Source organism: Passer domesticus, chromosome 1 (assembly GCF_036417665.1).
Source record: "Passer domesticus isolate bPasDom1 chromosome 1, bPasDom1.hap1, whole genome shotgun sequence".
In the NCBI taxonomy this organism is placed as follows: Eukaryota; Metazoa; Chordata; class Aves; order Passeriformes; family Passeridae; genus Passer; species Passer domesticus.
Window position 1 is genome coordinate 92,661,137 of NC_087474.1, and position 11,190 is coordinate 92,672,326.

Below are 11,190 nucleotides of genomic sequence, written 5' to 3' on the forward strand. Positions count from 1 at the left end.
TGCATGGAAACAATGGTTCCACATGCAAGTGGAACCAAACAATGATAAGCATGATGGTTCATCTAGAACAGAGGCATTGGTTGCCAAGCTAAGTGGGCCTATAGCCTGCATCAAAACTCCTTCTATTAAGAAAAATAATATGTCATTGTCATAGGAGCCTCCTTTCTGGAGGGAAACAGAAGGACTAGTATGCACACCCGATGTGAGAAACCTTCTGCCTGTCTGGAGCTCAGATTAAAGCCATGAGAAGAAAGTTCCTCACCCTGGTACAATCCTCAGATTATTATCATTATTGATTTTCCAGGTAGGCAGCTCTGAAGTCCCAGCAGGTAGTCCAAGGGCAAATGAGAAACTTCAGAGCCTTGAGAGGACTGGGAAAGGCATCAGGAGCCACAAGCAGTATCCTCCTCTGCCCCTCCAGTTGCGAGGAGAAATGCAGGAAGAAGCAGGAAGAGCCAGCACACCAAGACCTGTCTCTGACCCTGGTGTCACTGGATTGCCACAACTTTTTAGTGACAGATCAGTTTGCATGACACCAAGCCTAATGGCAAGACAGGCAGTGCACTCATCTCAAAGAGAGAAAAAGATCATTGATCAGGAGTTAACAGGGATCACTGAAAGAGTTTTAAACTATTTTTGAATAGAAAAGAGAATAAAATTTGCTTTGATAGAGATAAGCCTGGGAACAGCATACCGATATTTGAAGGAGGATATGCTAGCAAGGTCCCTTGGCCTGCCATCTCACTGGAAATAGGGGATGGAGATGCACATAACAGCAAGGGTTATTGATGTGTTGGAAACCATGGAAGCACCTCTACAATTACCTGAGAGGAGGTTGTTGCAAGGTGGGGGTCAACCTCTTCTCCCAGATAAGTTATAGGAGGAGAGGAAATGGCCTCAAGTTATGACTTGAGGCGAGAGGTTTAGAGTGAATATTAGGGAAAATGGCTCCACTGAAAGGGCTGTGAAACATCAGAACAGGCTGCCCAGGGTAGTGCTTGAAACACCATCCCTGGGTGTATTTAAAATATGTGTAGATGTGGTACAGAGGGACATAGTTTGATGAACTTGGTGGTGCTGGGTTAATGTTTGAATTTTATATTCTTAAAAGTCTTTCCTAAATTTAATGATTCTATGATTCCATAAGCAGCTCTTGGCATGCTAATTTACCAAAGTTTTATGTGTTTTTTAGTAACAATTTGGACATTTCAGAACTGGAGATCAGGTTTTTTCTTCCCTTTGATAAGACAGTGGTGTTATTGAGACTACAAGTAGCTACTTAGAATGTGTAAATAAGTGATGCTTGAATATGACTTTAATACTGGACTGGACAAATAAAAAGGTAGTTGGCAGATAAAAATGCTTATGGTAAAGAGAAGCATTCTTACCCAGAAAGTGGTAAACTGTGATGGTACCGTCCTTCTAGAGTGTCTAGAGTGCTGCAGTAGATATATTTGATATTGTTAATGGAGTTAGAACTAAGTAAAAGTATTTCACTAGGAGGACTAATCCATTAAAATTCATTATGGTTTTCTGCACTGGAAAGGTTTGTATAGAGATCAAGACTTTTATAGCTGGAATGTTTGGGTTTTTTTCATTCATCCATACTTTAGCATGTGTCATGTTTATTTGTTATTTTTAGATAGTGTTTCCTATTGAAAATTGAGCTGTATGATAAAGCTGTATTGTATATGGAATTTTCCTGTTCTCCTGTGATATGTAGGAACACTGAATTTCTGATAACTTACACAGCAGAATCCAGAGCTTACTCTCAGCAGCCTGCAAATCATGTTGTAATAACTCCAGATTGTAACCAGTAGAGATACTATCAATCCAGTGTTAACAGAGGCTGATGCATTGAAACTCAATGTACCATAAGTAATCAAATCCCAAAGAAAAACATTTAATACAGCCGTCCAGTGTGCCTGGAATATCTACTCAGTGGAAGAATCAGTTTTAAGAGGATTTAAAACCCCCTATTAAAATTCATCAATACCAACTGAACAGAAATTCCTGTAAGCAGGAAGGCAGGTGGCAGTGCTATCCAGTACAGAAAGGCTGGGTCAAATGTGTTTCTCTGCTGTCTTTATACATCTACAATTCTTTTATGAAGATATAGTATTAATTTTTCTGACTTGCACAGTATCTGTAAGTTCTGCTTTTATACACCATATTGGACTCTGTCAGAGACATATTTAAAAGAGTGAAAGATTTGCAAGAGTAGCTGAACACTATGTAGATATCTAGATTTGGGGGTTGTTTTTTTTGGTTGTTTTTTTTTTTTTTTTTTTTTTTTTTCAAATGAGAGGTTATTTTCAAAGAATCACAGAATAAACTGATTTTAAGGGACCCACAAGGATCATTGAAATCCAATGCCTGGCTCTGCACAGCACCATCCCCAGGAGTCACACCATGGACTGAGAGAGTTGCACCATCCCTCCTTGAACTCTGTCCAGCTGGTGCTGCGATCACTTCCTTGGGGAGCCTGTTCCAGTGCCAAACACCCTTGGGGGGTGAAAAGACTTTTCCTAATATCCAACCTAAACCTCCCCTGATACAACTTCAGCCCATTCCCTCTGGTCTTGTCACTGGTCACCAGAAAGACAAGATCAGTGTCTGTCCCTCTGCTTTTCCTCACAAGGAAGTTGCATACTGCAGTGAGGTCTTCTCTCAGTCTCATCCAGGCTGAACAGACCAAGTGACCTCAGCAGCTCTTTATACAACTTCTCCTCAAGGCCCTTCACCATCCTCATTACCCTCCTTCGGGCACTCTCTAACAGTTTAATGTCTTTCTTATATTATGACATCCAAAACTGCCCCCAGCTCTTGAGGTGAGGCCTCCCCAGAGCAGAGCAGGACAATCCCCTCCCTTGCCTGGCTGGTGATGCTGTGCCTGATGCCCCCAGGATACGTCTGTCCCTCCTGGCTGCCAGGGCACTGCTGACTCATGGTCAACCTGCCATCAAACAGAACCCCCAGGTTACCTTCCACAGTACTGCTTTCCAGCATCTCAGTCCCCAATTGGTTCACACATCCACGGTTGCCTCATTCCAAGTGTAGAATGTGGCATTTGGCCTTGTTGAACTTCACGTGGTTGGTGATTGCTCAGCCCTCCAATTTGTGGATGTCTCTCTGCAGGGCCTCAGTGCCCTGGAGGGAATCAACAGCTCCTCCCAGTTTTGTGTTGTCTGTGAGCTTGGTCAGTATCCCTTCCAGTCCTGCATCCAGGTTGGCAATGAAGATGTTGAAGAGCACAGAGTTGAGGATGGAGCCCTGTGGAACCCCAGCAGTGACAAGTCACCAGTCTGATGTCATCCCCTTCACTGTAACCCTTTGTGTCCAGCTTGTGGGCCAGTTGATCACCCACCACATGATGTCTTTATCCAGCTATGTGCTTGACATTTTGTATGTCTACATTGTGAGCTTCATAAACTTTATAAATTTTTCAAGCTTTAATAATCTCTTGCTCTGAAAACATGTGGTGATTGTTCCTGGGTAGATTAATTTACAATGTAGATTAGAAAAAACACTAACTTTCACTTTTCTCATGTTAGTACCATAAATTTAGCTTCTAATATCCAAATAAGTACACCCAAAGAAAAAAAAAAAAAAGCTATTCAGCTTTTGCAGAATGGAGAAGTTAGATATAAGAGACATTTCTCATGATCCTCTCTGTATTTGGGCTCTGATTAAGCCTCGTATTGCCCAGATTATTTTTACAGTGAAAAAAATTTGCAATTTATGGTATTTGGAATTAATTTTTCCAGTCCCTTCTTGGCAGGTATCTAATTGGGTTGGAATTCTGCAGATAACTTCATAAAGCTTTTTTACATAAACTGTTTGTATCTCACATTTAGTGTTTCTAGAATAGATAGTTATCTGCTCAGTAAAAATCAATATATAAATGGAAAAAAGCCCAGTATTTTCAGTAGTTTTGTCTTTTAGAATGTTCTACCATTACACTGTATCCGTGTCATATCCAGCAGCATCTCTAACACCCCTTGTAAACAGGTACTGGTCTGCAGCATGGCACTGAGGCACATAGCCTTGGCAAGAGCTCTCACATACATGGTGCCCCAGGTGTGCACTGCTGCTGCAGAGAGAATTTCAGAGTAAGTCTGGATAATGTGGGCAAGAGAACATCTTAAAATTAATGGGAAGTCTAGACAAGTGTAATCATCTTTTTAGTGCTAAATGCCATGTGGCTTTTCCAAATGTTTTGCTATTACCCGGAGGTCAGAAAGAGATTTTAAAGAGATGGTGGAGGTGTCCAGTCAGTTCCCTGAGGCCAGCTTGGTACTTGTTGACTTTGGTGTAACCACAGTTTGGTGGGGTGGCTAAGAGGACTGAAGAGCTCAAAAACCCCAAGCATGTTAGCATTGCACTGTTTTTTAAGAAGGACATATTTTCTTCCAAAACAACAACAACAAAGAGGAACAACAAATGTTCAAGGAACTGACAATTCATAAGCATAAACAATCTTTAATTGCTTATAGGAAGATGTCATAACAGATAATATGCATGATGGATTATAATTTAGAGACTGCTTCAGGCCTCTAGTCTGCTTTATAAACACAGATTAGAATAGGGTAAGAGGAAAAAAAAGCTGTGTAAGAACAGGGCTTCTCTTCAGATGGTAATGGAAGAAACTTCATGCGGCTAACACCAAAATATGTTCTAAACCACACCTCCTATTTTCACTCTGCATCTGACATATTATTAAGCTACCCCAGACCTGACTGTAGCAAATGAGGAGAAACTGATTTTTAGAACAGAGTATAACTGAGTAAATTCAAAACATCAAGACTTGACCTTAGATGTCTTTTTAAGCAAACAGAATACAGTGCAAACAGTAAATATATTTGGAATTTCAAGGAGCTGCTTACCTGAAGCTGAAAACAATAGATGCCAATAATTTTGGACATTATTTAAAGAGGACAAAGTATGACTAATGCTTAAAAATTTTTAAGAATGCTTTTCAGATATCAAAAAAAGTATTTTCTTGTAACTGCCAAAGTGGGCAAAGTAGCTGTAATTTTTTTTTTAAACTGTAAAGTTTTAGTAACCTAGCAAGAGCACAAACATGTTAGAAGACAAATTAGGTCAGAGTTTTATATTAATGTACAAGAGTTTTATATTAAGCAAAATCAAGATGGTTATTTTGTTAAATGCCATAAATCTAGTATTTTAAAACTGCAGAAAAAAGTAATGGAAAGCCAGATAAGTTGCACTTACTTTAATAAACAACTCCCTTCTTAAATTCATTCTAGAAGTTGCAGAAGGATTGAAAAAAAGCAAAGCTCTAGTTCATTCATAGTGATTTTCAAGAGTGTTTGAAATACTAAGCAAATATTAGACTTAAATGTAAATAGCTCAAAACTAGATGACAGGAGTTTTAGTCTAAAGTACACTTTGGAAAAATAGTGAAACAGAGCTACTCTTTTTTATGTAGTTATATAAAGGCAATACCAGTTACAAATCGTACAATGGGAAGAGAATTTTGTAGAAGTTCATATGCATAAACCATTTCTCTTAAGCTTAGAATATTAAATTACTTGAGGACTGAATGGATAAAGAGCAAGCCTAGTCTTTTACCTTTTATGAAGGAGGCTACAAAGATGGAGAAATTTTGGCATTGGGGGAATGAAAATAGTTAAAAAGGAAATATCAGCTAGGTAACATGAGGATTTGGGGAAACAGACGATGTCCTGCTGCAGGTGGATATGAGGTTGGATGTCCAGTGTTAGAGATTGTCCATGGGTGGAAGCTCCTATGCTGTGATCAGAGGAAGGTTTACTCTAGAAGGGACTTAATTCTCAATAGTTTCCAGTCGGACACAGGAATCAAAGGGACTAAGCAGGTTTGCTGGAGAACTTCAGGCAGAGCAGGGAGCAACAATTTCTGGTATTATCTTAATCTCTAAAATACTTTGTCACACTTGTTGCATGAGCAGTGCATGAAGAATTTGTGCTGAAGTCAGAAGGGCATGTAGAAAAATCAGTAAGATATGATGCATCCATCACTTCCCACAACTCAAGGCAGTATTTCAAGGAGAATAATGTTCCTCACACCTGAGGGAGGATAGGGAGAAAAGAGTCTGTTTGGTTTGGTTTTTTTTTTTTTGTTTTGTTTTTTTTCCAAAATTAGACGCTACAAATCTGCTAGTGTGTACCCCAAGATCATTTTACACGGATCCAATTGTGTTGTTTCTTCCTATTAATTCTATTTGACTCTCAGAAATTAGAGACTATAAAATAATCTTTTAGGTGTATTTCTTCATTGAAATATTTTGGGGAAGGAGTACGGTCACAATTCTAAATATATTGAATTGCTACAATGTAAGTAATAATCATTTTGTCACAGAATTCAGGCTTAATGTTATGGAATTTTCCATGGTGATCTCAGAGTTTGTTACATTAGGTTTAGTATTAGTTTGCTTTCATCTCATTTCCATTTGAATAGTATTATGACTATGACTTTTTCAAAGACCAATTGTAGCAGTAGTTCTGAGGTGTTATAGATCTACTGTGTGTAGAGATCAGTAGGTTCTAGCACAAGTAATTTTAGGTCTCACATAAATAAAGTCTTATAATTTTTGCTTCAATTCACAGTAGTTTTTAATTTAAAGTGATGCAGCCAATTTACTGTAGACTAGACCTGAAGATTGATGACTGTTATCTTACCTTTCATAATTAATACCATAATCATAATAATCTAAATTCAATTATACAGAAGTCACCACGTGAATGTTTATAAGAAAAAATGGAGCAAAATGTGGGCTCAGTAATACATCTGTACATCATCTGTATGTTCCTCAGGGTACAAATTTCTCAGCAACTATAGCTGTAATTAAGAGGGGGAATTCATGCTTCTAGTAAATTGGGAAACTGCATTTGTACTTATTAGACATTCTAGGCTGTATTGACAAAAAAAACTACAGCTTTTTTAATGAGTACTATATACGTATTTTAAAATAAGGAATCTCTGTACAGGATGTGATCCATGACTATGGTCTGCTTGTTGGTGCAGATGATGTTTGGGATTGAGATGTTTGAGCCTTAATACTTCAGGAAAACATCACATTCTGCAATGGCTGTAAAAGAATGTTTAGAAAATTGAATAAATGCTATGGACAACTCAGATTTCTTTTTTCTAAAATTTTCGTTTCATTTTAATAATTGAACCTATTGATAAGCAACCTAACTTGAGGTTGAGCTTAACTCAAATATTTGTGCAATTATTTATAAATTGGGAAAATTCTCATAGTAACTGGAAGTGAATATATGGTGGTCAGGGTTGCCTCTGTATCCAACCTTCACATCAGTAAAATCAAGAATTGCCTATGCTTACAAATTTGATTCAGATCATTAACTGCAGGTGAAGGAATCTGCATCAGGATTCTTTAATGTGCACTTTGAACTTTATACCTCCTACCAGTGTAATTTGAGTTTTATTTAGTTTCAGTGTCAAGTGTCTCATGTTGTAACACCATATTTTTCCCAAGTTATGAGCAATTCAGCATAAAGCCTGCAAAATTTTGTATAGTAATCACAAGCTGATTTTCCTCATGCTACTGTTATTTACTACTTTTTTGATTAGTTTGGGAAACAGGTGTGTTACTTGAGAGAATATTTAGGTTTAAGGACTCGATAAGGTCATTCTATAATTTTTTTCTTTTTTCTTTCATCTGCCACCTGCTTCCCTTCTAAGTGAGAACCCATCTCAAATGGGACAACAGTGCATTATTGTCATGATTTGACCCTGGCACAATGCCAGGGCCCCCATGAAAGGTCCAAAATGGTTACTGTGAGATGTGACCCAGAAACAGAACAAAGCAGGCTCCAGCTTGGGAATGGAGGGAAAAACACAACACTTTATTAATTACAATATCTAAAAAGGAACAAACACAAAACTAAGAATGTTTTGTGTTTGTTCCTTTTTAGATATTGTAATTAATATTCCAATCACATTCCTCCTCCTCCCATTTCCTCCATTTTCTCCACAGAATGAAATAACACCATAGGTTTCCACCCTGTCACCACCTCTCAGATAATCAACTTTCAGTCCATCATCACCCCTCAAATAATCAAACCTCAAATTCATCAGGGAGAGAGGAGTCCCCCCTTGCACCATAGGCTTCCCCTGGAAAAACAATTGAAACCTCCTGTGCTTCCGTGTCACCCATGGCACTGCCCAGAGAACATCGGCCCTCGTGACTTCTTCCCTCCATGTCCAGTGCTCTCACCACTGCACATGGGCCAGGACTGCCTTTAGGGTTCTTCGTTTAAGAATGCCCCACCCAGTTCCAAAAGCAGCAGTCTCTCAACTTCGGGACACCAGTCCCCCCCAAATTTCACCCCCTGGGGCCAAGAGGCCTCGTGAACAGAGATCTTCCCCTCCACAGAGACAGAGGGCATCCTACACCTTCCTCAGCCATCTCTGTTCATGCTGCTGCTTCACTCTTGACTCCAAGGCATTGCCTCCCCCTAAATACAGTCTCTGGATCACGGGAAAACCATGGGTCTGTCCATGGCCATACAAGAAAGAGTCCAGCTCAAGGCCACTCCATCATCTCTTCCCACATAGGATTCTTCTCACCTCTTCCAACTTTCCTCACACTTGCCCATTTCATCATGTTTCAGCTCTCTCTCCTCATTCTGATTCAGGAGGATCAGTATTTGTAAGGTTTCCATTATTCTACCAAGGGGTTAAAATCTTCACCTCTGTCTGCCCAGGACTCCCACAGCTGCCGGGCACCTTCTCTTGTGGCATCCCTGCTTCTGGCTGGCTGTGCTGCCCAGCACAGTCTCTATCACTCTCTCTGGGGGGGGGCTGCCCAGCATCCCAGGTCTCCTCCATCCCTGCACCTTGCAGGGCTCCAGCCTCCCTCCCCCCAACCCAGATGCAGCTGGGCAGGGGAGGAGGTCAGATCGACTCACCACCGGACTCCAAAAGAGAGATTCCTCTGGAAATCCTCTGCTTTTAACCCCTGTGTGTTCTCAGAGGTGTATCCAGATCCCCTGTGGCCACAACAGGTGCCAATTTTCATATCTGGGCACTGATTGGTTTGACCTGAACTTTTCCAGAAACTCACATCGGGGTCAAACCACAACAATTATTCAGTGCTCCAGTTGTTGCTCTGGAGCCCTGGAAGATGAGGATGGGTTTCTGCCTTATTTTGGTCTTTGGAAGAATGCTGAATCCTGAATCAAGACCTTTATTTCAAAGCTTGTATACTGCATTTTATTAAGATGAAATGAGGTAGCCTTTTTGTGAGTCTGCTGAGGTGTTAAACCCCTTTTAAAAATGGTAAATCTGTCTTATTATCACTGTTTGGATTTGAATAAGGAAGAAATCTGTTTTGAGCCTCCAGCAGAAGTAATAGGAGTTTCTTTCACAACTCAGCAAGGATTTCTAAGTGTCTATTGAAAATTTTAACTAAGAGAAAATATGATTTCTGGAGTGTAAGAGTAGTTGCTTGATAGGTATAATGAGGAAATTGATGCTGTTTGAAAACATTTCTGCCTGTGCACTCTTTCCAGTGCAGCAGGATGACGACTTTAATGTCTGGATCGTAAAAACTCAAAAATTTGTAAAGTATTTTGAATTTAATTACTCCTGCGTGGGGTGCAACCTGGAGGCCATTGAGAAAATGAGCTGCTCTATCAGCCTGTCAGCAAAAGAAGCTCTGGAGGAAGTAGAAGTGTCCATGTTTGGGGACCATGCTCTTGGATCTTTTTTTGGATTTTTCCCAAGTAGTAGCTCTTGGATCACACACAGTAGCTCTTGGATCTTTTTGTCCATGGGTAGGATGCTGGTATTACAAGGGGCTGTGGTTTTATCATCAGGGATGAGCTGTGACAGCATCACAAGGTGCAGTCAGGAGGTGACACTGATGGTCATGGATCAGTTTCCACTGCTGTGATTGAGTGGGTGGGATGTGACACGACTTCATGAGAGCTCTTCAGGAGGAGGGGATGACATAAATTTTTTGACAGCTTAGTAATTGATGTGTCAATCTTCCAGGACAGTAAATCTGATTAAAATGGAAATTGATTACTGAGAGGCATTAAAAGGACTGGTTGCTTATTGGTTGCCATTAGATGTCTTATAAATTAATATCTATTTTGTTCTCACTTGGATCTGATGGTAAACCTGTACTCCCATAAGCACTGTGATAAGTGAGCAGCCCAATATAATTATGCTAGCCCAAATGAAATTTTCATTCTGACCTCTAGGAGGCACCTGTGCTAAAAATATTAATGGTTAACTTGGTATAGAAATTAGAATTAAATCCCATTGTCTTTTAAAATGTTAAGGGAGAAAAGAAATTGAATGTCAAGTAAAGGTAATATTAATAATATAAAGGTAGTATTAATAATACAATGTTTTAAAACAATTTGCATGCCTGCAAACCCTTCCAGACTTCTAAAAATGGTAAATGCAAAAAGGAAAATTGTCAAAATAATCTATGCCTTGAATTTAATACTAAATTAAGATGCTATTTTCTCAAACACTAATTTCACATGCTTGGCCAATTGTGATAGTCTGTTCTTAAATTCTTACTTTTGTAGCAGCTGGTAATGTTTTCTGCTCTTCTTGGGTAGATAAGGTACTCTCACTGCTGGAATTTTTGGTGATGCTTAATGTTCAAAGCCGGATTGCATGTGAAATCCTTTTAATGTAGTCTGGATGGTTACTTGGATGGCAGATGTCCAGTTTTATTAATAAAAATACAAGAGGGGGGTGAGTTATCTAAATTGCTTCTCTTTAAAAATTGATAGAAAGTGCTCATACTGTACTTGCTTGGCAAAGGGTTGTTTTGTAGAAATTTTGGGCAATCCTTTTTAGTTCTAATAGAATACTTCATGCTATTTCCTTTTTAGTTAATGCCGTGGAGCTGGTTTCTTTTACTGAAGATGTTATGAGATTGTGAACACAAACTTCATGAGGCATAAAGATTGTTCCTTTGCTGAACTTCTTCAAAAGTGCTATTATTGGAAATGGCTGCATCTGAGAGATGAAAATTTAGTGCTTTCAAAATCTGCTCTCCATACCCTGAGGAAGGAAAATCTACCTGAAATCTGAAATAAAAGTTCAGCACCTGTGTCCTTGATGGAGCATGAAGTGAAATAGTATGAAAAAGAGTATGTTTCAGAATATCAATAGATACTTGGTATAAATTGGAAT